Genomic DNA, 21,259 nt, shown 5'->3' on the forward strand with positions numbered 1-21,259 from the left:
CAGCCAGCACCTCACATAGAGAGGAGACAGTGGCTCTTGACAGCTTGAGTTTTATCCAGCACTGTGTCTCAGGCATTTGAAGGCAGCTTATTCTCACCTTGTATGCTCGACTGGGAGGATAAGGCCTTTTCCCATGCCTCTGTGCTTGCACTATCATGCCCTCAGCAGCCCCTGGGTCCTGTACAGGTCAGGCACCCTCATGTTCCCCCAGTGCCTCCTGCCCCCGACCACCTGGCCTTCTTCCTCTCCTTCTCAATCCCCTTCTGTTCCTCCTCTCCTCCTCACTGGGGTATGTGTCTCCCACAAAGACCATTGTCCACATGTTGATCACAGCACTAAGTACATGAGAGGGGTGTGGGGCAACTCAATCTCACTCTTCAAGGAGTCAGCCAGGGGCCCTTGGGCACCATAGGGAGGAGGAAAAGGAGGTGTACCCCCCCAGGGCCATCCAGTCACGTGACTCGGGGAGTGTCCGGCCCACCCAAATCCCCTCTTCCTGCGACTTCAGCAGCTCCAGCTCCACAGACCAAGGAGCGTGCCACTGCCACACAGCAAGACCCCGAAAGCAGGCCGGGGACCTCCAGGCCTCAGCCCTCTAGAGGACACCTGCCAAGATCATCACAGACAGGGTGTAGCAGTCAGCAGGCTGTTTCCACCTCCACTATGGAGGACCAAGATGTAGGGGCGGGGTTAGGGAAGTTAAGAAGATGTAGCTCTTTTGAGTCAACCAATTAAACTAAATCAACAGAATAAGTTGCACAGCCTGGACACGGGTGTTAATCACTTGCACATAATGTTCACTATTGTGAATAAGCTCCCAAGAATGTCTCCCGGCCTATGGCTCCTTGTTCTGCTGAGCAGTGTTCTTGTCACTCAGATGTGAAACCTTTCTGCACAAGATAAAGGCAGGTGTCTCAGTCCAGGGCCTCTTCCTTGTGCTCTGTGCAGCCTTCAGGCCAGAGTAATGGTCTGGCCTCACACTCCCTGGACATATTACTGATGCCCGCACCTCCATGGTGCTCATCATTGCTGCCAGAATGTCGTGGGCACGTGTCACAGAGTTCCGTCATTTTATCTACCTGCTTTCAGCAACTTTAAGGTGGGGCTGGCCCCTTTCTCTTCAGCATCTGTAACCAGTGATGCTGTGCTCCTGAAGGCGTCAGGTGCTGAAGGCGTACAAAGGATCAGACGCTTCTAAAATTTCAAGGCTGCATCTCTATGATATGATCCTGATCTCAGCACAAGCGAGTTGTTGTCAGCCGGACAAGATTCAGACATTCTCAGAGGCCATATGAAGATCTATGAAGTGTCCTCACTGCATGTCGTCATCATCCTCCTGCGGTCGAGTGACTATTAGGGCCTCCTCCGCGTCTCCATGACAGGAGAATTATCACAGAGGATATGTGCATTGCCACAAGCCAGACTGGAGTCAAACATTCACAGATGCAATGTAAGTATCTATGTTGTCTCCTCACTGCATGTGGTCATCGTCCTTCACAAATCTAGCAGCTATGAGGGCCACCCGAGCATGCCTGCCTCATCTGGCCAGTGCGAGGGCCTTATCCCTTTCATAGTCACTTTTGAGGTCCTCCTCACCTTCATCGCCTTTGGTGTCCTCCTCATCGCAGGAGACCTCCAGCTCCTGCATCTCCTCCTCAGCCAGCTCCTCCCCCCGTGGCAGCACCAGGTTGTAAAGGCCGCAGCAGGCAACAATGATGCGTGACACCCTCTGTGGACTATATTGCGGGCCCCACCAGATCAGTCCGGACACAGGAACCCCATCTTCAGCATCCCGATGGTCGGCTCCATGAAGTTGCGACTTGCAGCATGAGCCTCAGTATAGCATCACTCTGCTGCAGTCTGAGGCCGCTGCATGGGTGTCATCAGCCACGGCCTCTGTGGGTAGCTCTTGTTCCCAAGGAGCCAACCCTGCAGCTTCTGTGGACCCTGGAAGATGTCAGGGATCTGAGAGCAACCGAGAATGTAGGAGTCATGCACACATCCTGAAAACTGTGCACAGACCTGCAGGATGCGTTTGTGGTGGTCGCGCACCAGCTGCACATTCAGCGAATGGACTCTCTTGTGGTTGACATAGTTGACCGCTTATTGTGATGGAGATCTGAGCACCACATGAGTGCAGTCGATGGCACCCTGCACCTGTGGAAAACCCGAGATCTGGGTGAATCCAATCGCTCTTGCATCCTGGCTGTCCTGGCCCCGGGCAAAATGCACAAAGTTGTGTGTCCTCGTGACAATGGCGTCCATGACCTCATGGATGCATTTGTGGGTGTCGGCTTGTGATATCCCACAGAGGCTACCTGTGGAGCCCAGAAAGGACCCACTAGTGTAGAAATTGAATGTCGCAGCCACCGGCAGTGGATGCCCTCCATGTCCCCGTGGCACCAAACGCAGCAATAGCTGACAGATCTGACCGACCAGTTCCCTAAACATGCGCAGTCTTCAGCAACATTGGTTCTCGATCATCTGGAGGAATGAGAGGTGGTGTCTATAGACTCTGCATCTAGACGGGCTCCGACCAGCGATGGCTCACTATGGCTCTTCGGCAGAATGTGTGGGAGCCCCAGCCGCCTCTTCTTCCAGAGGGTGCTGCTCCTCCCTCTGCGCAGTCAGGCACCTCAGTCATTCTCTTCCTCATCTTTGCTCTCTGTAAACCTCGAGGCATACAGTTAGCTCACCAGTCTCCATGCTCTTGATGTACTCCCCTGCAGAATGAAAGAGAGAGATGCGTGAGTTAGCATGGGTGTACTAAGAACCTGTCATGGTTAAGCATGAAGGCCCCTTAACACATCCTGGAGGGTGCTCACCACCTCTTGGATGGCCAGAGTTTGGTGCGCTGCATGGCTGCCCGAAACCCCACCCACCTCCACCCCATTCCACCTGACCAATTGGCGGCAGCTTTGCCCATTGGACTGCATGCTGTGCTCTCAGCTCAGGCGCAGGCATTCTCCTAACCTGCACTGTTAGCTTGAACCATGAGGGAGGCTGGACCAAACCGGGATGATGACATTGCAAGGGGCTGTGAGCGCCTCCACCAGTGACTGCTCCACGGACAGCTTTGGCAAGGAGATTGTACAATACGTGCAGTCATACAACTGTTCTGCAGTCCACTAAAACGCTCATTCGTTTACAGTCTGTGCCGGAGGGCTCAAAAGCTCTGGAGCACTTGGTGGCACTTTCATGCCCTCTATGTCGCTTGAGTGGGCAAAGAAGCTGGAGGTCTGACTCCAATCATATCAATGTGGCTGTGCCTGAACTGTCTCAGCTGCAGAGGAATGGTCACTTTATACAAGGTTTCCCTAATGCATGGCTGCTTGTCTCACCCACCGAAACTCCCCCACTCCGCATGTGCCTGTGCTCTACCTTCAACTACAGGACAGCCCTTGCCACCACCCCCCACCCCCCCACCCACCGCCCCAACGTGCCTCAACTTTAAAATCCACCAAACAACCTGGGCGAACACTCAGCAACATTTCTGTGTACTCACCTCTGTGTTCCCTTCAAATTGCAGCCCACCAAGTGCACGCCTTTTACGTGCTGTTGTGGAACATGTTGGCATGCTGTCACGCTGACGTGGGTGGACGGTCCAGCGGGGGAGTGGGGAGGGTGGTGAGAATGATTCTGGCGGGCTGGACTTATAACGCTATGCAGATATATTACAATGAGCTTCCCGATGTACGATGGTGGGAAACGCAGCCCACCACTGACAGGTGGAGTGGACGATCACAAACTGGTTTCATGACGCCGTGAAACTGATTTTTGCCATATTGTCCGCTCACGCCGCCAAACATGCCCAAAGCCAATAGGCACAGCAAATCCCAGCCCGCATCACCGCGGGTGCGGAGCTGTCACGTTTTCAGAGCCCTGTGATTCAGCCCCATGATTTGGAATGAAAAGAGCCACTGAATACTTCTTTTGAAGAGTATTCACTGAGTAAGAGTAATTGATTTGATTTTTGCCATTTTTTTATGGGTAATAGACTGCTGTAAAAGTTAATCATTTAGTGCAAAATATTTGAAATGTTTTCTGTTTCATTTTGAATTGCTAACCGAACATATAAGACCAACGATAGTACTAAGATTTTCGAATTGGCTATTTTCATTACCTGCAGTTCAGGGAAATCTTGACTTAAGCATTATCAAGATTTCTTGATGATCTAGTTCCACATTTATCAGGATTCAACACAAGTTCCTGCATCATTGTGCACACTAGGTTAAAGGCTTGATAATGCCTCTCTAGTTATCGTATGTAATTCACTAATGTTTAATGCGACAGGGTTATTGGCTGTGTTCGAATGCTGTCGACCATTAGCTTCTATATTTTTGTTCATAAATCTCCTGCCTAATAATGCCTGGAGGCACAGCTGCATTGAGCTTTTGTTCCGGTGAGTATCTGGGATCTGATCTTCCTGCCAGATAATATTTTCTGTATCACGGAGCATTTGTAATATCGGTTGTATGGAATGGTACAGAGCTTTGTAATCAGCACACAGTCGGGTAATTCACCAAGTACCTTAACACTTTCACTGCTAGCGATGGATCTGTTCAAAAATCAAAAAGTTAACAAAACTGATTTGTAATATTATAGAAGGAGCCTCTTCATCAGCACAAACAAACTTTACCGTCGCTTATTTCAGCTTCTGCAATAATCTTTTTTGTCCTAATAATTTCTGGTTTAAAACTTGGTTTAACAATTAAATGTTGCTGCAATTACCTACAAGGGGAATCCACCTGGATAAGTTCCTGAAGCCTAGTGTAAAACAATAGAATTGGCGTCAATAAATAGTCAAGTAACAGCACAGGATATAAAGTGGTCATTTTCCAGATTTAGTGATCAAATAGCACTGTAAAAAATTGATACTATGTCCAGTAAAATCCTGCTAGTTTTTTAAAAATTGTCATCAGCTTGCATCTGAACAGCACTGTCCCTCGACTTTCTGTAAGTTGCTTTGGATAGTAGCACCTTTTTGAGGAGACACTAATGTAGATTTGCATATGAAGATGAGTGTTTTTTCAGATTTCCCGTTCTGCCATTCTAGTTCAGGGGCAAACCTGCTTCCAAAAACAAAACCAGCACAACAGCTCATAGAGCTGCCATTAGGTTCTATTTGTCTCCAGGGGATAGATTGTTCCTGTCAAGAAAAGTCTTTATTTTATTCAGGCTAAATATAAATGGGTTTTCAGCTGCAGAGGTTGTTATGGGCTCTGTAACTCTTCAGTCACTCGCTGACAGATGCTTTGTTTCCCCTCCATCCCTCTCACTCGCAAAACCACACCTTCTTTCGCAAGATGGCTTGTTTAAAGGCAAATAAGGAGCAACAAAAGGAGCAACAACTACAGATCCCCATTAAAATTAATGATGATTCATTTGCCTCACCTTCCCTCCAATAGTTCCACCCCACGAGCAACACAAAGAAAATCCCATCAGATCCCCTTCACTTGACTCTTATTCCAAAATCTTCAGTGTACACACCAATACTTTTTTACCCTGTTCATCCACAGAAAAAAGACAGAAAGATAATGAGGGTCGTGTTCCAGCAGTGTTTTTTAATACAATGATGGGTGTGCGTTAACACTCTACTACAATGCTGCTGTAACCCATTTATCAACAGTAGTGTTGAGGGTATGACTACATATTTGGTGCTCCTTCTAAGTTCACTCCTGCTGACAGGAAACTTGGGAGATGGGGCTAAGATGTACCCCTGGAACATGTTGTTGGGGAAGTGGTCACACCTGATCTCCTTGACCATGGACCCCACATGGTCTGGCCCTCAGGTCTGTGTCGCAGAACCTCAATGGCATCACAAGGGCTCCCCTGATGTGGTGATGATGCAACGTATGGCCTCAATGGCATATTTTGTGAGGCTTGGAGGATGCCTCCTGTAGTTGGCCCTTGAATTGTCACACTTGCCTAGGATGTCTGCTGAATCTGTAAGTCAATGTCCAGCACCACACTCAGACAACTGCTGAACTCGTCAGGCATCATTTGTTGGAAGCTTCCAGGCCAGTTCGCCAAAGTTGCATTTCCTGTTCAAAAAGTATCCGTCCTTTTTGAAAGCTGGATCATAAAGATCTGGTTCACTGTCCTCCAATGAGACATCTGCTCTCCTCCTCCTTCACCCTATTCCTGCTTCTGTCTGGCTGTGCTCAATAACTCACTATTTGTGCTGCCCTCCTGCTGCCGATCTAAATATACCAGAGTGCATGTCACTGAACTGGCTAATGGGCAGGGTAAGCACAGTGTTAGGCATGCTGCTATTTCAATAGGTACTTTAGGGACATAATAAGGTGGCATATTCAAGCATTTCACAAGTTTCCAGTGCTCCTGGAAAGCTAATCTAACAGCCTGGATGTTATTCTAAAGTCTCTGAGTCTATCCTTGGGATAGTGACCCAGTTCTGGGGTTGCACTCCTCCTCCCCTAGCTCCCACGCACTCCAGGATTCACTCATCCTCAAAAGGAAGGAGGTCTCTTTATGCAGACTTCCTGTCACTCAATACCAGCCACCTCTTTTTGTTGTTACCTACTTTCCCTGGGATGAATGAAACCAGGATGAGGATTCTAAAATAACTGCAAAGTGGCATTGAAGTGGTTCATGACAAGACAAGACGATGGACAGAATATTCCGTGCCCGTTGACATTAGGTGTATTGGGCGGCGTGAGTGGTCAACATAGCGAGAAGGCCAATAATCAGTTCCACAACATCGTGAAACCGGTTTGCAATCGTCCGTTCTGCCCGTTAATGGCAGGTCGCATTTCCCGCCATCGGATGTCGGGAACTTCATTGTAGTGCATTGGCATATCATTAAAAGCCCAGCCTGCTGGAAACATCCTCCCATGCTGGATCGTCCAAGCACGTCAAGTGCGATTGCACACTGACATGTTTCACAACAGCATATATAAGGTGTGCATTTGGCGGGCTGCATTTGAGGGGAACTCGGAGGTGAGTGCACAGTAAGGTTGTGCAGCGCAGCCTTGCAGTGCGGGTTAGGAGAATGCCTGCGCCTGAGCTGAGAGCACAGCATGCAGTCCAGTGAGCAAAGCTGCCACCAATTGGTCAAGCGGAGTGGGGCAGAGGGGGGCAGGGCTTCGGTCAGCGCTCGAATCTCTGGCCATCCTAGTGGTGGCCAGCAGTCTCCAGGATAGGTTAAGGGGCCTTTAGACTTAGCCGAGAGATTCTTAGTACACCGATGCTAACCCACATGTCTCCCTCTCTCTCTCTTTCGTCCTGCAGAAGGAAGACATCAGGATCATGGATCCTGGTGAGCTAGCTGTATGCCTCGTAGCGAACATAGAGCAGAGACAAATGAGAAGAGAGTGACGGAGGTGCCTGGCTGGGCAGAGGAAGGAGCAGCACCATCAGGAAGATGGGGTGGCTGGGGCTCCTGCACACACCACTAAGCTCCACAGGGAGCCATTGCTGATCGGCACCTAGCTGGACCCAGGGTCTATAGACGCCGCCTTTCATTCCTGCAGATGACCGAGAACCAGTGTTGCCGAAGACTGCACGTGTCTAGGGAACTGGTCGGGCACTTCTGCCAGCTGCTGCAGGATTTGGCGCCACGGGGACATGGGAAGCATCCACTGCCAGTGGCAGTGAAAGTGACTGTGGTGCTCAATCTTTATTCCAGTGGCTCCTTTCAGGGCTCCAGAGGTGATCTTTGTGGGACATCACAAGCCTCCATCCACAGATGCATCCATGAGGTCACAGAAGCCACCTTCACAAAGGCACGGAACTTTGTGCATTTCGCCTGGGACCAAGATGCAAGAGCACTGAGATTTCCCAGATTTCAGTTTTCCCACAGGCACAGGGTGCCATTGACTGCACTCACTGGAGTTCAAATCTGTACGTGAGTGCGGTCGATGGCAACAAGCAGTCAACTATGCCAACTGCAAGGGCTTCCACTCGCTGAATGTTCAGCTGGTGTGTGACTACCATAAACATATCTTGCAGGCCTGCGCAGGGTTCCCAGGGAGTATCCACAACTTCTACATCCATAGCAGGTCTCAGATCCCTGATGGCTTCCAGAGTCCACAGAGTCTGCAGGGATGGCTCCTTGGGGACAAGGGCTATCCAAGGAGGACATGGCTGATGACACCTATGTGGCAGCCTCAGGCTACAGCAGAGCAACGGTATAACAAGGCTCATGCTGCAGCTCGCAGCTTGGTGGAGTAAACCACAGAGATGCTGAAGATGAGGTCCCGGTGCCTGGATTGGTCTGGTGGAGCCCTGCAATATAGTCCGCAGAGGGTGTCACACATCATCGTTGCCTGCTGTGCCCTTTACAACCTGGCGCTGCAAAAGGGAGAGGAGCTGGCTGAGGAGGAGATGCTGATCAGCGATGGCTCACTGTGGAACTTACTGGCGTGTGCAGAAGCCCTGATGAGGAGGATGTCGATGGGGATGAGGGCGATGAGGTCCTCAAAGGTGACGATGAAGGCGATGAGGCCATTGCACTGGCCAGATGAGGCAGGTGTGCTCGGGAGGCCAACATAGCTGATAAATTTGTGGAGGATGATGACGACATACATTGGGGAGACACCACAAATCCTCACATTGTGAATGTTTGACTCCAGCCTGGCTGATGGCAGAACACATACCCTCTGTGATAAGGCTCCTGTCATGGGGATCCAGCGGAGGCCCTAACCATCATTAGATTCCAGGAGGATGCTGACAACAAGCAGTGAGGACACTCCATAGGTCTTCACATTGCTTCTGAGGACGGCTGACTCCTGTCTGGCCGAGGGCAGCTCACGTGCGCTCTGTGATCAGGGTCATATCATGGAGAATCAGCCATGAAACTTTAAATGCACCTGATCCTTTGTCAGCCTTCAGCACCTGACCCCTTCAGGAGCACAGTGTTACGGTCACAGAAGAAATGAAGAGATGTGGGCTAGCCCCACCTCAAAGGTGCTGGGGTGAGACCAAGCTGCTCTGTACCCCTCTTGCGTACACACTGTTGGAGGCCAACTATGGCATCAGTGGTGGAGTTCAACCCACGCAGCAGTGCTGGGCCAATGTCCTAGACCAAGGTCTCCATGGCAGCCGCCACCCTACCAAACTGACTTCAGTGTATTGGCATGCCAGCACTGTCACCTCAGCCTGAAGATGGATGGACTCCTCCCTCGTGTCTTGCAATCTGAGGAGTGCAGCGGGCATCCCTTCCTGATGTTCCTTAGCTTGCCTTTGCAGCTCCAGAAACTGAACTCTGACTGAGTCCAGAGGCTCGTCATCTGACTCGGACTCAGCAGATTTCTGTCCTCCAGCAGTCCTCCGAGTGCTGGAGACCTGGGAAGTCTCTGTGATCCTGAGGCTACTCAGAAGTGAGGTCCCAGCAAGATGTGTGTCTCTGCGCTGGTGGAGGTTGTAGATGAGCGCTATGATGGGTCTTCAATGATGGTGCCTTCAGATTCCTCTTCAGAGGTTTCTTTGGGGCTTGATTGGAGGCCCTGGTTCATGGACTCTGTCTGATGTTTCCCAGATGTCCTTGCGAAAGCAAGGATCATTAGTGCATGGCAGGGGACTGCGGAACAGGGGAAGTGATTCACAGTATGGTTATCTGATGGATGTTGCACTGCTGGATTCTCACTTGGTAGAGCACCACCGACCTCACCATCAGCAACGGTCCAGATCCTCACTGGCCAGCTAGATGACTTTATTTTCAAAGTCCGTGAGGACGTTGATTTCAGGTATTCCTCCACCAGCCTGTGACCTCTCCCTGCTGTTGTGGCTAGCTTGTCCTACATGAATAGAGATGGAGAGAGTGTAAGCCGGACACCTGCCCGGCCAGATGATAAGTTTGCCTGGCATGTGGTCCCATGGATGGGATGAGGACAATGAACGTATGTGTGAGAGAGTAAATGGTGCTGTCCCTTGACTGGCAATGAGTGAGATCCCTGTCGATGTGTGATGGATTTGCGATTGTGTGAGTTGGAGGTGATGAGAACAGTGACTTTCCCTGGTGGAACAGAGGAGACAATTCATCCTGGCTGTCCTCCTCTACAGGGCTTTGGTACTGGGTGGGAGTAGAGGACATCACGGCGGGCCTACACAGCATCCAAAAGGTGCATGAGGGATGTGTCACTAAACCCGGAGGCTGCAGTCTTCTTGCCTTTCGGGGCCATGTCTTCTGTGCAGCAGTCCTGGGCTGGAAGCACTGAGAGGTGTGCACACAGCTGCACTTTAAATATGGCACCCAGCATGATGAAGCGGCAAGGTAATGGCCCTGCAAGCGAATGAGAGCCCGCCCGCCATGGGAATAGCGTGTTTCCCGGGAATGCGCGATTAATGCTGTGGTATTAGGATGATACAGCACAAAAACCCGCCATTGCGGCCGGCGGGGAAAACATTTTTTTTCCTTCCCGTTACTGCACTTAGTGCGAATCTGGGATGATTCCACCCAATGTTTCAGGTAGATGAGGAGGTATAGTAGCTTGACACCTTCTAGCAGTGGGCATGGTCATACTGTGAGAATGAATGATAATGAAAGAAGATTAAGACAGATGGCTTTCCGCAGATATGCAAAAGAAGATTGATTTTTAAGGAGCAGAAGGTATTGAGTAAAAACAGAAAAATGACCTCCTTGCTGAATCGTCTAGCCTGCTAATGAACTTTCTCCAGCACTGCATCAATATAGTGTGACGAGCACGTGAGGAGCAGTAAAATGGACTCCCTTATTCTACAACTCCAGGTCTGAATGTAACAGGCTTTTTTTTTGTGAATTTAGCAAGGATGAAGATATTAACTCAATGTCTATGCTTAACCATTTATGTGCTGGTTGCAAAGAAACTAGTCCGGCAAGGCTTACTTCAGTTTTAAACAAAAATGGGTTAGTTTTTATTGAGTTAAAAACCCACCAAGGTAAAGATATTAAAATATTCAAAAAGGTAAACCCAAGCCAGATCCTTGCAACACACCCAAACACACACAAGCTTACAGAATTACAAATTATACAGTCGCAAGTTATTTTTGGCCAAATTAAAATTCAATGCTATAAGTTCAAAAATAGAGAGATCACTGTTTGAATCCTTCACTGGTATCCGTGGCTAAAGTGGAATTTTCTCATGATGGTCTTAAAAATTCAATGCAGTTGAAGCCCATATAAACTGCAATTTCTGGAGACAGCCTCATTTTTAAATGTAATCCAGCTTTTCCAAAAGTCAATGATTTTTCATCTGATGCTCCCGTCAATGAAAGTTCTCTATCCCTCTGCTGGATTTGAAACTGTGATGGACATAGGGTATTGAATTTGGGAGAGAAGAGAAAGGAGATTGTTATTGCTTCATTGGCAACTTTCTTCCAGTCTGGAAGAAACTGTGTTGTAATAAAAGAGATTTCAAAAATGGTTATTCTAGTCACAAGGCCTTTCTCTCCATAATGATTTCGGAAAGTATTTGCTTAGCTCATGTCTGGACAGACTGTGGCTATTGTTTTATGGATGAGGTAATTAGATTCTGTAATGTCCCAGCCATTAAGTCCTGGATGATCCATTATCCATCTTGATGAAATAGGAAAAGTGCCTTTCCTATATCTATTGTCCTAGTAGACTTTCTGTTTCCACTTGAGAGGTAGCGTTATAGAAATGCAAATGGCGAGGTCCATTACAGCTTCAGTAAATCTTTTGAAGTAGTTCTTGACATTGGCAGATGTCAAATTCCATAGGAGGATGTCAAGGCATGTCTTAATTGTATATCACATTGGAGCCTTCCAGAAAACTGGTCAACTTGTATTACCAAATATCAGGTGACTTGTGGCAGCCATTCTTTATTTTTTTTAAGTCCCTTTTAAACAGTTTAATATATAATTGACCAGCCAATGTAATTAAAGATTAATATCACACATGTACACATCACATCATTGTGACAATCGGAAGAAAGAATATAAAGGAGGAACAAAATACTTACATTTCTATAGTACCTTTCATGGTTTTGGGCTATTCCAATGTACTTCACAGTCCATAAAGTAATTTTGAAGGCTAGTCACAATGTAGGGAAATCTGATAGCCAATTTATGCACAACAAGGTCCAACAAACAGCAGTTTGATAAATAACCAAATAATTTGCTTTAGTAATGTTGGTTGAAGCCAGGGCACCAGCGTGAACTTTCCCTGCTTTTTTCCAAAAATAGTGCCAAAGGATCTATTACATTCCTGAGAGAGTAGAAAGGGCCTCTGCTTAATGACTTATCCTAAAGATGGTAGCTCCAACAATGATGCTGTGTTAATTATCAAAGGTTGGAATCTTCTAGCCCCTCACAATGGCGGGATCTTCCAGTCTGGCCAATGTGAATGGAGATTTCAATGGCCCACCAACCCGTGAGAGCATGGGAGAGCCCGCTGTGGGAGGGCTGGAAAATTCCAGCCGGAGCCGATTATGTGCTCATGTTTCTCAAATGGAATTTGAACACAACATTCTGACTGGGAGGTAAGAGTGCTACTATTGGGCCATCACTGACACCACCTGCTGCCACAATTTTTGTCCATTTGTTGTGACTTCTTATCCGAATTGGGGTACAGCCCACAACATTCCACAGCCTACAGCAGCAAGTCACTATTCACATCAAACAATGACACCCTTTGCCTTCCCGTCTTGTAGCTGCCATCTGTCCTTGCCAGAGATGCAAGAAACGGTTATCAAGGATGATATTTTCAACACAGCTAAGAGCAGTTAAGTACCATGGCAAACTTCGGGATTAGCTAAACAGTCAACTTCTTAAAGGAACCTTGGGCCCAATGAATAAACATTCTGCAACTGTTCTTAGAAGTTTGGCTTCATGGTGCTCTGTTCCCAAGAAGCCCTTAGCCCTTTAATTAAGTCAAGATGTGTCTGAACGTACTTGGACATTATCCAAGTTTTGCACCTTCATCTGCATATGAAGTTCATCATCCCTATTGTAATGATGTGTGCAACGCGCGTACACTTCACCCAGGACAATTGGTCCTACAATCAATATCAAGGACCTGGCCAATTTTAAAAGTGCAGTTTAAAGAGGCTTTCTAAGTAATCAATATTTACTGTTTTTATAACAAAAAGCACTTAAGGAAAAAGATAAACAAAAGTCTGTGCACTGGTTTCCCATGCTCACATTGCTAAAACTGGTTCCCTTATTCCAACATAAACATTTTGTACTCCAATTACCCAAAATGTCGAGGTTCCAAACTGCCTTGAAGACAACAAAGTAAGTTCAGTTTAGGGGGGTATGTCACCAATCACCAATAATAATTCCAAAATATCAAACCATCAGAAAGGATCATCAGGAAGTCTAATATTTTCTTATTTGTTTCTCACTTTCAAACACTAAGAACTTTTCCCTCGGCGAGCGGGCTCAGTGGGAGTAGTCAAGGGCGGTTGGGAAGCTGACTGCCGCCCGCAATCGGCTCTGCACCGCGATTTTACACGAGCAGGCCAATTAAGGCCCGCCCAGTGTAAGACGTGACAGCAGCAACAGTGAGAAGGGGCGGGCGGGGTCAGGGGCGGGAGCCCAGTGTCCGCTGTGTCCAATGGCGACCCGGCGGCTGATTCAAAAGTGGCCACAGCAGCCGTTCAGTGAAGCACTTGTACCTCGTGATAGAGATTGTAGCGGGTGAACACGGCAGGCGGGAGGGCAGGTCGGCGGGGCAGTCGGCCCTGAGTTTCTTTGCTAAGTGCTTCACTGCGCTCCTGGAGGAGGTGGCAGCACAGAGAGAGATCCTTGTCCCCAGGGATGGGAGGAGGAGGCCCCCCAACACACCTCACCAAAAATGCCTTGGAGGAGGTGGCATCCAGATGAGCTCCCATGATGTGGTGAGTGCAGTGCAGTAAGCGCTTCAATGATCTCCTGCGATCGGAAAGGGTGAGTACCATGTCGGTATGGATCACTTAGCACAGCAGTTAGGAGCTGCCCACCACCCCCACTTTCCCTTGGACCTCAGAGGTCTTAGAGTGTGAGTGGCAAATGTCAGTGAGGCAGCATCTGGACAAGAGGGTGAGCCCTGGCAGCTTGGAATGAGTGACTTGCGGCTCCAGTATCACAAATCAGCTGAGCCCTGCAAGGTGTTCCTCAGGTGGGGTTGGTCAGGCTGCAATGGCATCGCAGGTACAGGGTGGACTAATCAATGCTCCTCTGTCCTTTCAGGAGAAGACATCCCATAACAAGGCTGAGAGGTTGCAGACTGGCGGTGGATCACCCCACATACTCTTCCTAACTCAATATGAGCAGGAGGCCCTGGAGCTGGAGAGGTGCCATGCACCTAGGTCAACTGGCCGCGGTGAGGTTGGGGTGCCACAGGGAGGTAAGAGTGCAGTGCACTGAGCTGAGAAGGTCTGTAATAGCAACCATTCCACTGTAGTCTCTATATTGATGTGAGCCTTGAACATGGAATCCCCATTGATATTGGAAAGAAGAGGGCACCCTGATCTGGGTGCCAGGCATGCACAGTAACAGTGTAATGACTTCAACTAATGACATGTCCTTGTTCTTCCTTTCAGGCTCACCAGCAGCCCATCGAGGTGAGGAGCCTGAAGGCCCACCACTGACCCCAGAGGACAGGACAGCACCCATCATAATGCGCCTGCATCACACCCTCTCAGCCAAGCAGGCACCAGTGCAGATACCAGCACCTCGGTGGGCATTACATCGGTGGCAAGTATCTCTGTGCACTTTGGTGAGGGCACTTCACACTCGCTTGAGGTGCAGGCGAAGGCAGTGGGTCCCCAGGGACCAGCAGTCAGAGAACTGCTGGGGACCAGAAACATGCTCAGTCGGTGGCTGATGGGCCTCTGGAGTCTCTGAGGCAGCAGATGCTCGAAGTCCAGCAGGGTGTGCGGGAGGATCTGGCGGAGATACATGAGGGAATGCGTGCCATGGTCTCCGTGATGGAGGAGTCCATGCGAAGCATGAGCAATGCAATGACCTCATGGCTGAGCGCACTGCCTCCTCCATTGAGAGAGTGGCGACTCTCATGGAGAGGCTCCTCCAGGACCTGAATCAGGGGTCCCTGGAGATGCACTCGGACCTGCAAGACATCACACCAGCAATGACCTCAGGTGGTCACTGTCAGTGTGGGAGATGGATTGGGCACCCAGTACCCCAGCTAGGTGCCCATCCATCAGTTGTGAGCAGGGAGGTCAAAAGCAGCCTCACGTTGGCGCATGAGCTGCCTGTCATCTCTATGGGCTCCTCTCAGGGAGCTCTGGATAATGGCAGCAGATCCTCCTCCCCTCTGCCAGTGACTGTGGCATCGTAGGAGGCTGCGGCGACTGGGGAGATGCCAGCCGTGGCACTGGCTGCTCCCACCTGGGCGGGGCCAGCACAGGCTCCACAGGCCAGAGGATGCCCGCCAAGGTTATCAAGGCCAACAGGACAGCAGAATGAGCAGAGTGTTTCCAATGCCAGTGCTAGCGAGGGGGGAGCACCTAGACATAGCACCCACAAGCAAAAGCTTAAAGCACTTTAAGCACAACACGGGCTTCTTACTGGTGACATTTTTTCCCCCACTTTTACATTAAATGTCATTTGGTGCAATGGATAACACCTATCAATTTGTATTATGTATGCCAGGCACCACAGCATTAACTGTGTTTCTGTTCAGCAAGCCTCTGGGTGCTTCATTTATCCTCTGGCGCAGGGTTACACATATGATTTGAGTGACTTGTTTCTTATTAAACTTTATGGGAATGGTACATAGTGCATGTTGCTTACCAAGCAAATGTTCCTGTCAGGTATCAAGTATGCAGCCTGCAGCCCTGGCATGTGGTGGTAGCTCTAATTTGACAGGCTAGCTGAAGGATCAAAGCCTCCCAGGTGTCCCTGCCTCCCTGGTGGTTGCCCAGGTCTGTGTCTATCCCCTCAGCGTTCTCCTAACCGTGCTCATCCTCAGACTCACTACTGGACTCATTGTCTGTTGGCAGATCAGCTGCATCAACATCCTCTTCCTCCATTGTGTCCCCCCTTTCCAGCGCCAGATTGTGGAGAACGCAAAATGCAACCACTATCAGCAACAAACGACCTGGGGAATATTGGAGTGCTCCGCCTGAGTAGTCCAGGCATCAGAAGCCCGATGGTTCTCTCTACCACAGTCCTTGTGGAGGCGGGGCTTCTATTGTACCACTGCTCAGCTTCTGTTCTCAGATGGCGGAGAGGCATCAAGAGCCATCTTTTGAGGAGATAATCTTTGTCACCCAGAAGCCATCCATCCAGTCGGTCTGGAGCACTAATCAGCACCTGGGAGTATCTCAGGATGTAAGCATCATGGGACCTGCCTGGGTGCCTTGCACAGACTTGCAGAATCTGCATCCTGTGGTCACACACTATATGCACATTCATGGAGTGGAAGCCCTTCCTGTTGACAAAGGCACCCGGCTCACCTGCTGGTGCCTTGATGGCCACATGTGTGCAGTCGATTGCACCCTGGATGCGGGGGAATCCAGCAATGGCTGTGAAACCTCTGGCTCGCTCTGCCTGACTGGCCTCGTCCATGTGGTAGTGAATGAAAGTTAATGCACGCCTGAACAGAGTGTCTGTCACCAGCTTGACACAACTGTGGACAGCTGATTGGGAGACTCCACAAATATCACCCATCACCCACCAAACCCTGGAAAGAGCCGGAGACATAGAAGCTGAGGGCCACTGTGACCTTCAGCGCCACTGGCATGGGGTGTCCACCCACATAGTTGGAGCTGATTTCAGGGCCCATCATCTGATAGATGGAGGTCACTGTCTCCCTTGAGAGACTAAGCCTCCTTCGGCAATGCACCTCAAACATATTGAGGTAGCTGCATCACCACCTGTAAACACTGGCAGCAGGATAGTGGCGTTTTCTGCGGCCCCTTCCACCTTGGACTTCCTGTTGGCCTTGCGCCCCTTGTGCCTATGCCTCTCCTCCCACAGGCAGCTCCCCTGGAGGTTGAATAGGGGCACCTGGCCTCCTCCCCCTTCTGGTCCTCTCTTCCTCCTCAGTGGAGGCGCATCCAGCGGAGACCACAATCCCCATTCCCAGGGTAAGGGAAGGCTGTCTGATACCTGGAAGGACCCATGCAGTATGACTCCTCCAGAGTCCTGAATTGAAGCCTGTTATTTCTGTCAAAGCAGCTCCGAAGCAAAATGAAGATGTGCACACAAGCAAGCAGCAGCAACTTATAAGCTAAAGTACAAACAACTCATATTAGCGAGTCCACTCACTCTTCTTATCTCACCCATGGGTGAGGTTTTTGAAAATGTGGCCTACCCGCCTGCCCGTTGCGCCCATGCGACACCCTGAAAACGGCATGGGCTATGTAAACTGGCCCGTTAATTAATGGCGGGTGGGCCTCCATGTTCACCGCGCAGACACCTAGTGAAATAGCGAGAGGGTGTGCGGCGACGTCAGGACAAACACCCAACGCCATCGCGCATCATGTTACGCTCGGGCATGTCAGACGCACACCCACATGCCAAATGTAAAATTCTGGGTTATTATTCCAATCAATCCACCAGATGATGTCACAATACCTGTATTATATATTGAAAAAATAACAAAATCATCTTTGGATTCTTGACAACTCTTTGTAATGGTTTGGTCTTAAAATTCTGATCATAATACTTCAACATTTGGTTGTAGAAATACAATATATTTCACGGTGCAATCATGAACATTTGGAAATCATAAAAATTGTTTGATCACACACAACAAGAAGACCATTTAATTTTGGATGTGAAAGCATTTAACATTTGATTACAATGTATTAAATCATCCAATATCATTGTGTATGCTGTAGTGGCAATGGAGCAAGAGGGAATAGTATAACATTCAGTGGCTCTGTTATAGTGTGGAACAAAAGTCATAAAAAAATTTCTACCACCTTTGAAATGTTCAACATTTGCCAACAGTATTCTAAGAAATGTGTAACAATATTGTAAAAAGATATTTACCATGTAATTACATGCTTTTTAAAATGTTGTTGTATGGTTGTTGTTATTTTCTTTTGAAGAAAATGTTCCCAAAGAGTGAACCTGTTAAATGAGACGTATTATAGTTTGGATGTTATCCACAGGGAATCCAGCAGTGAAAGATTGCATTTCTCTTTAATTTAGAAGAACTGATACAATATCAGCATCCTGAGTGCAGAACAAAACCAATATTAAGCAATGGGAGAATTACTACCTTTGTAAGTGCCAGAGAGGTTGAACTCCCCACTAGAGGATTCATGGGACAGGAGTTCCGCTTTCTGCCCCAGTTGTGTGTCCTAATATGGGGCAGGGGCTGGGGTCATTATCATTTGGAGGTTGGGTTTCTGGCCATCAAGTGGGAGCCCCAGAAAAGTAAAGGAAGAGGATGCAGTAATGCTACACCAAAACAAAAACAGAATTACCTGGAAAAACTCAGCAGGTTTGGCAGCATCGGCGGAGAAGAAAAGAGTTGATGTTTCGAGTCCTCATGACCCTTCAACAGAACTGAGTGAATCTAAGGAGAGGGATGAAATATAAGCTGGTTTAAGGTGGGGGGGGGGGGTTGGGAGTGTTGGGTGGGGGGAGAAAAGTTGGGCCGGGGTTGTGTGGTTGTAGGGACAAGCAAGCAGTGATAGGAGCAGATAATCAAACACCAGGAAAGAAATGGAAAGCAATGAAGGTGAACAAGGCAAAAGAGAGATACGGAAATCTTGTCGCAGAGAGGAACAAAACTTCTTCAAGGTAGGCATTCTTTGAAGAGGAGTGGCAGTCAATTAAACAAAGAGATAAAAACAAAAAACTACAACCACACCCCCCCCCACTTTTCTCCCCCCACCCAACACCCCACCACTCCCCCCCTCACCCCCCCCCCACCTTAAATCAGCATATATTTCACGCCTCTCCTTAGATTCACTCAGTTCTGTTGAAGGGTCATGAGGACTCGAAACGTCAACTCTTTTCTTCTCTGCCGATGCTGCCAGACCTGCTGAGTTTTTCCAGGTAATTCTGTTTTTGTTTTGGATTTCCAGCATCCGCAGTTTTTTGTTTTTACACCAAAACACCTGCTCTGGCACCAACAGAGGCGGGAATCCATTAAATGGGGCAGATGGATATAAAAAGTTTTAATATAGAAATGTTTCTTATTCTGCTCCTACCACAGTAAGTAATGCAAAATGTTTCTGGTCAGAATACAGAAGTTATTCACTTATTGTATCTTTAAAACAATGATATTAATGTTCAGAATATATTTTCATATTGTGCATTTAAAATTTCAGAATTCTCTGATGACACTAGATCCCTTCCAACTACAAAAAATATAGTTATTAACGCAATATAATATTTTCAGTTTTAAACACGTGATTGAAAACATGCTTTTTTTCACCAGAAAATCAATGATAAACCAATTACCACCAGTAAATCCTGGTCACAGTTGAACAATGTACAGTTGAATTGCTATCTTTGGAAGCTTTTCTTCCTTGTGTAGGATCGAAATCCCCTCCAACTGGAAAATTTATAGAATATAATTTCAAGCCCACGGACATGTTTTGACCTCATAATTGGAACTATAAATTTAAAAAAAGATAAGCTGCAGTCAGCAGTACAGGGCTGGGCAGCAAGGGGTTAATTCAGACATTTAGTGAAAACACAGTGACTCATCAAAAGGGTTTGGACATTGAATAACGTGATCAAGAACAAAAACAGAATTACCTGGAAAAACTCAGCAGGTCTGGCAGCATCGGCGGAGAAGAAAAGAGTTGACGTTTCGAGTCCTCATGACCCTTCGACAGAACTTGAGTTCGAGTCCAGGAAAGAGCTGAAATATAAGCTGGTTTAAGGTGTGTGTGTGGGGGGCGGAGAGATAGAGAGACAGAGAGGTGGAGGGGGTTGGTGTGGTTGTAGCGACAAACAAGCAGTGATAGAAGCAGATCATCAAAAGATGTCAACAACAATAGTACAATAGAACACATAGGTGTTAAAGATAAAGTTGGTGATATTATCTAAACGAATGTGCTAATTAAGAATGGATGGTAGGGCACTCAAGGTATAGCTCTAGTGGGTTTTTTTTTTATTTTATATAATGGAAATAGGTGGGAAAAGGAAAATCTTTATAATTTATTGGGAAAAAAAAAAGAGAAGGGGGAAACAGAAAGGGGGTGGGGATGGGGGAGGGGACTCACGACCTAAAGTTGTTGAATTCAATATTCAGTCCGGAAGGCTGTAAAGTCCTTAGTCGGAAGATGAGGTGTTGTTCCTCCAGTTTGCGTTGGGCTTCACTGGAACAATGCAGCAAGCCAAGGACAGACATGTGGGCAAGAGAGCAGGGTGGAGTGTTAAAATGGCAAGCGACAGGGAGGTTTGGGTCATTCTTGCGGACAGACCGCAGGTGTTCTGCAAAGCGGTCGCCCAGTTTACGTTTGGTCTCTCCAATGTAGAGGAGACCACATTGGGAGCAACGAATGCAGTAGACTAAGTTGGGGGAAATGCAAGTGAATTCACTTGCATTTCCCCCAACTTAGTCTACTGCATTCGTTGCTCCCAATGTGGTCTCCTCTACATTGGAGAGACCAAACGTAAACTGGGCGACCGCTTTGCAGAACACCTGCGGTCTGTCCGCAAGAATGACCCAAACCTCCCTGTCGCTTGCCATTTTAACACTCCACCCTGCTCTCTTGCCCACATGTCTGTCCTTGGCTTGCTGCATTGTTCCAGTGAAGCCCAACGCAAACTGGAGGAACAACACCTCATCTTCCGACTAGGGACTTTACAGCCTTCCGGACTGAATATTGAATTCAACAACTTTAGGTCGTGAGTCCCCTCCCCCATCCCCACCCCCTTTCTGTTTCCCCCTTCTCTTTTTTTTTCCCAATAAATTATAAAGATTTTCCTTTTCCCACCTATTTCCATTATATAAAATAAAAAAAAACCCACTAGAGCTATACCTTGAGTGCCCTACCATCCATTCTTAATTAGCACATTCGTTTAGATAATATCACCAACTTTATCTTTAACACCTATGTGTTCTATTGTACTATTGTTGTTGACATCTTTTGATGATCTGCTTCTATCACAGAATTACCTGGAAAAACTCAGCAGGTCTGGCAGCATCGGCGGAGAAGAAAAGAGTTGACGTTTCGAGTCCTCATGACCCTTCGACAGAACTTAGTTCTGTCGAAGGGTCATGAGGACTCGAAACGTCAACTCTTTTCTTCTCCGCCGATGCTGCCAGACCTGCTGAGTTTTTCCAGGTAATTCTGTTTTTGTTTTGGATTTCCAGCATCCGCAGTTTTTTTGTTTTTATGCTTCTATCACTGCTTGTTTGTCGCTACAACCACACCAA

This window comes from Carcharodon carcharias, chromosome 19, assembly GCF_017639515.1.
Source record: "Carcharodon carcharias isolate sCarCar2 chromosome 19, sCarCar2.pri, whole genome shotgun sequence".
In the NCBI taxonomy this organism is placed as follows: Eukaryota; Metazoa; Chordata; class Chondrichthyes; order Lamniformes; family Lamnidae; genus Carcharodon; species Carcharodon carcharias.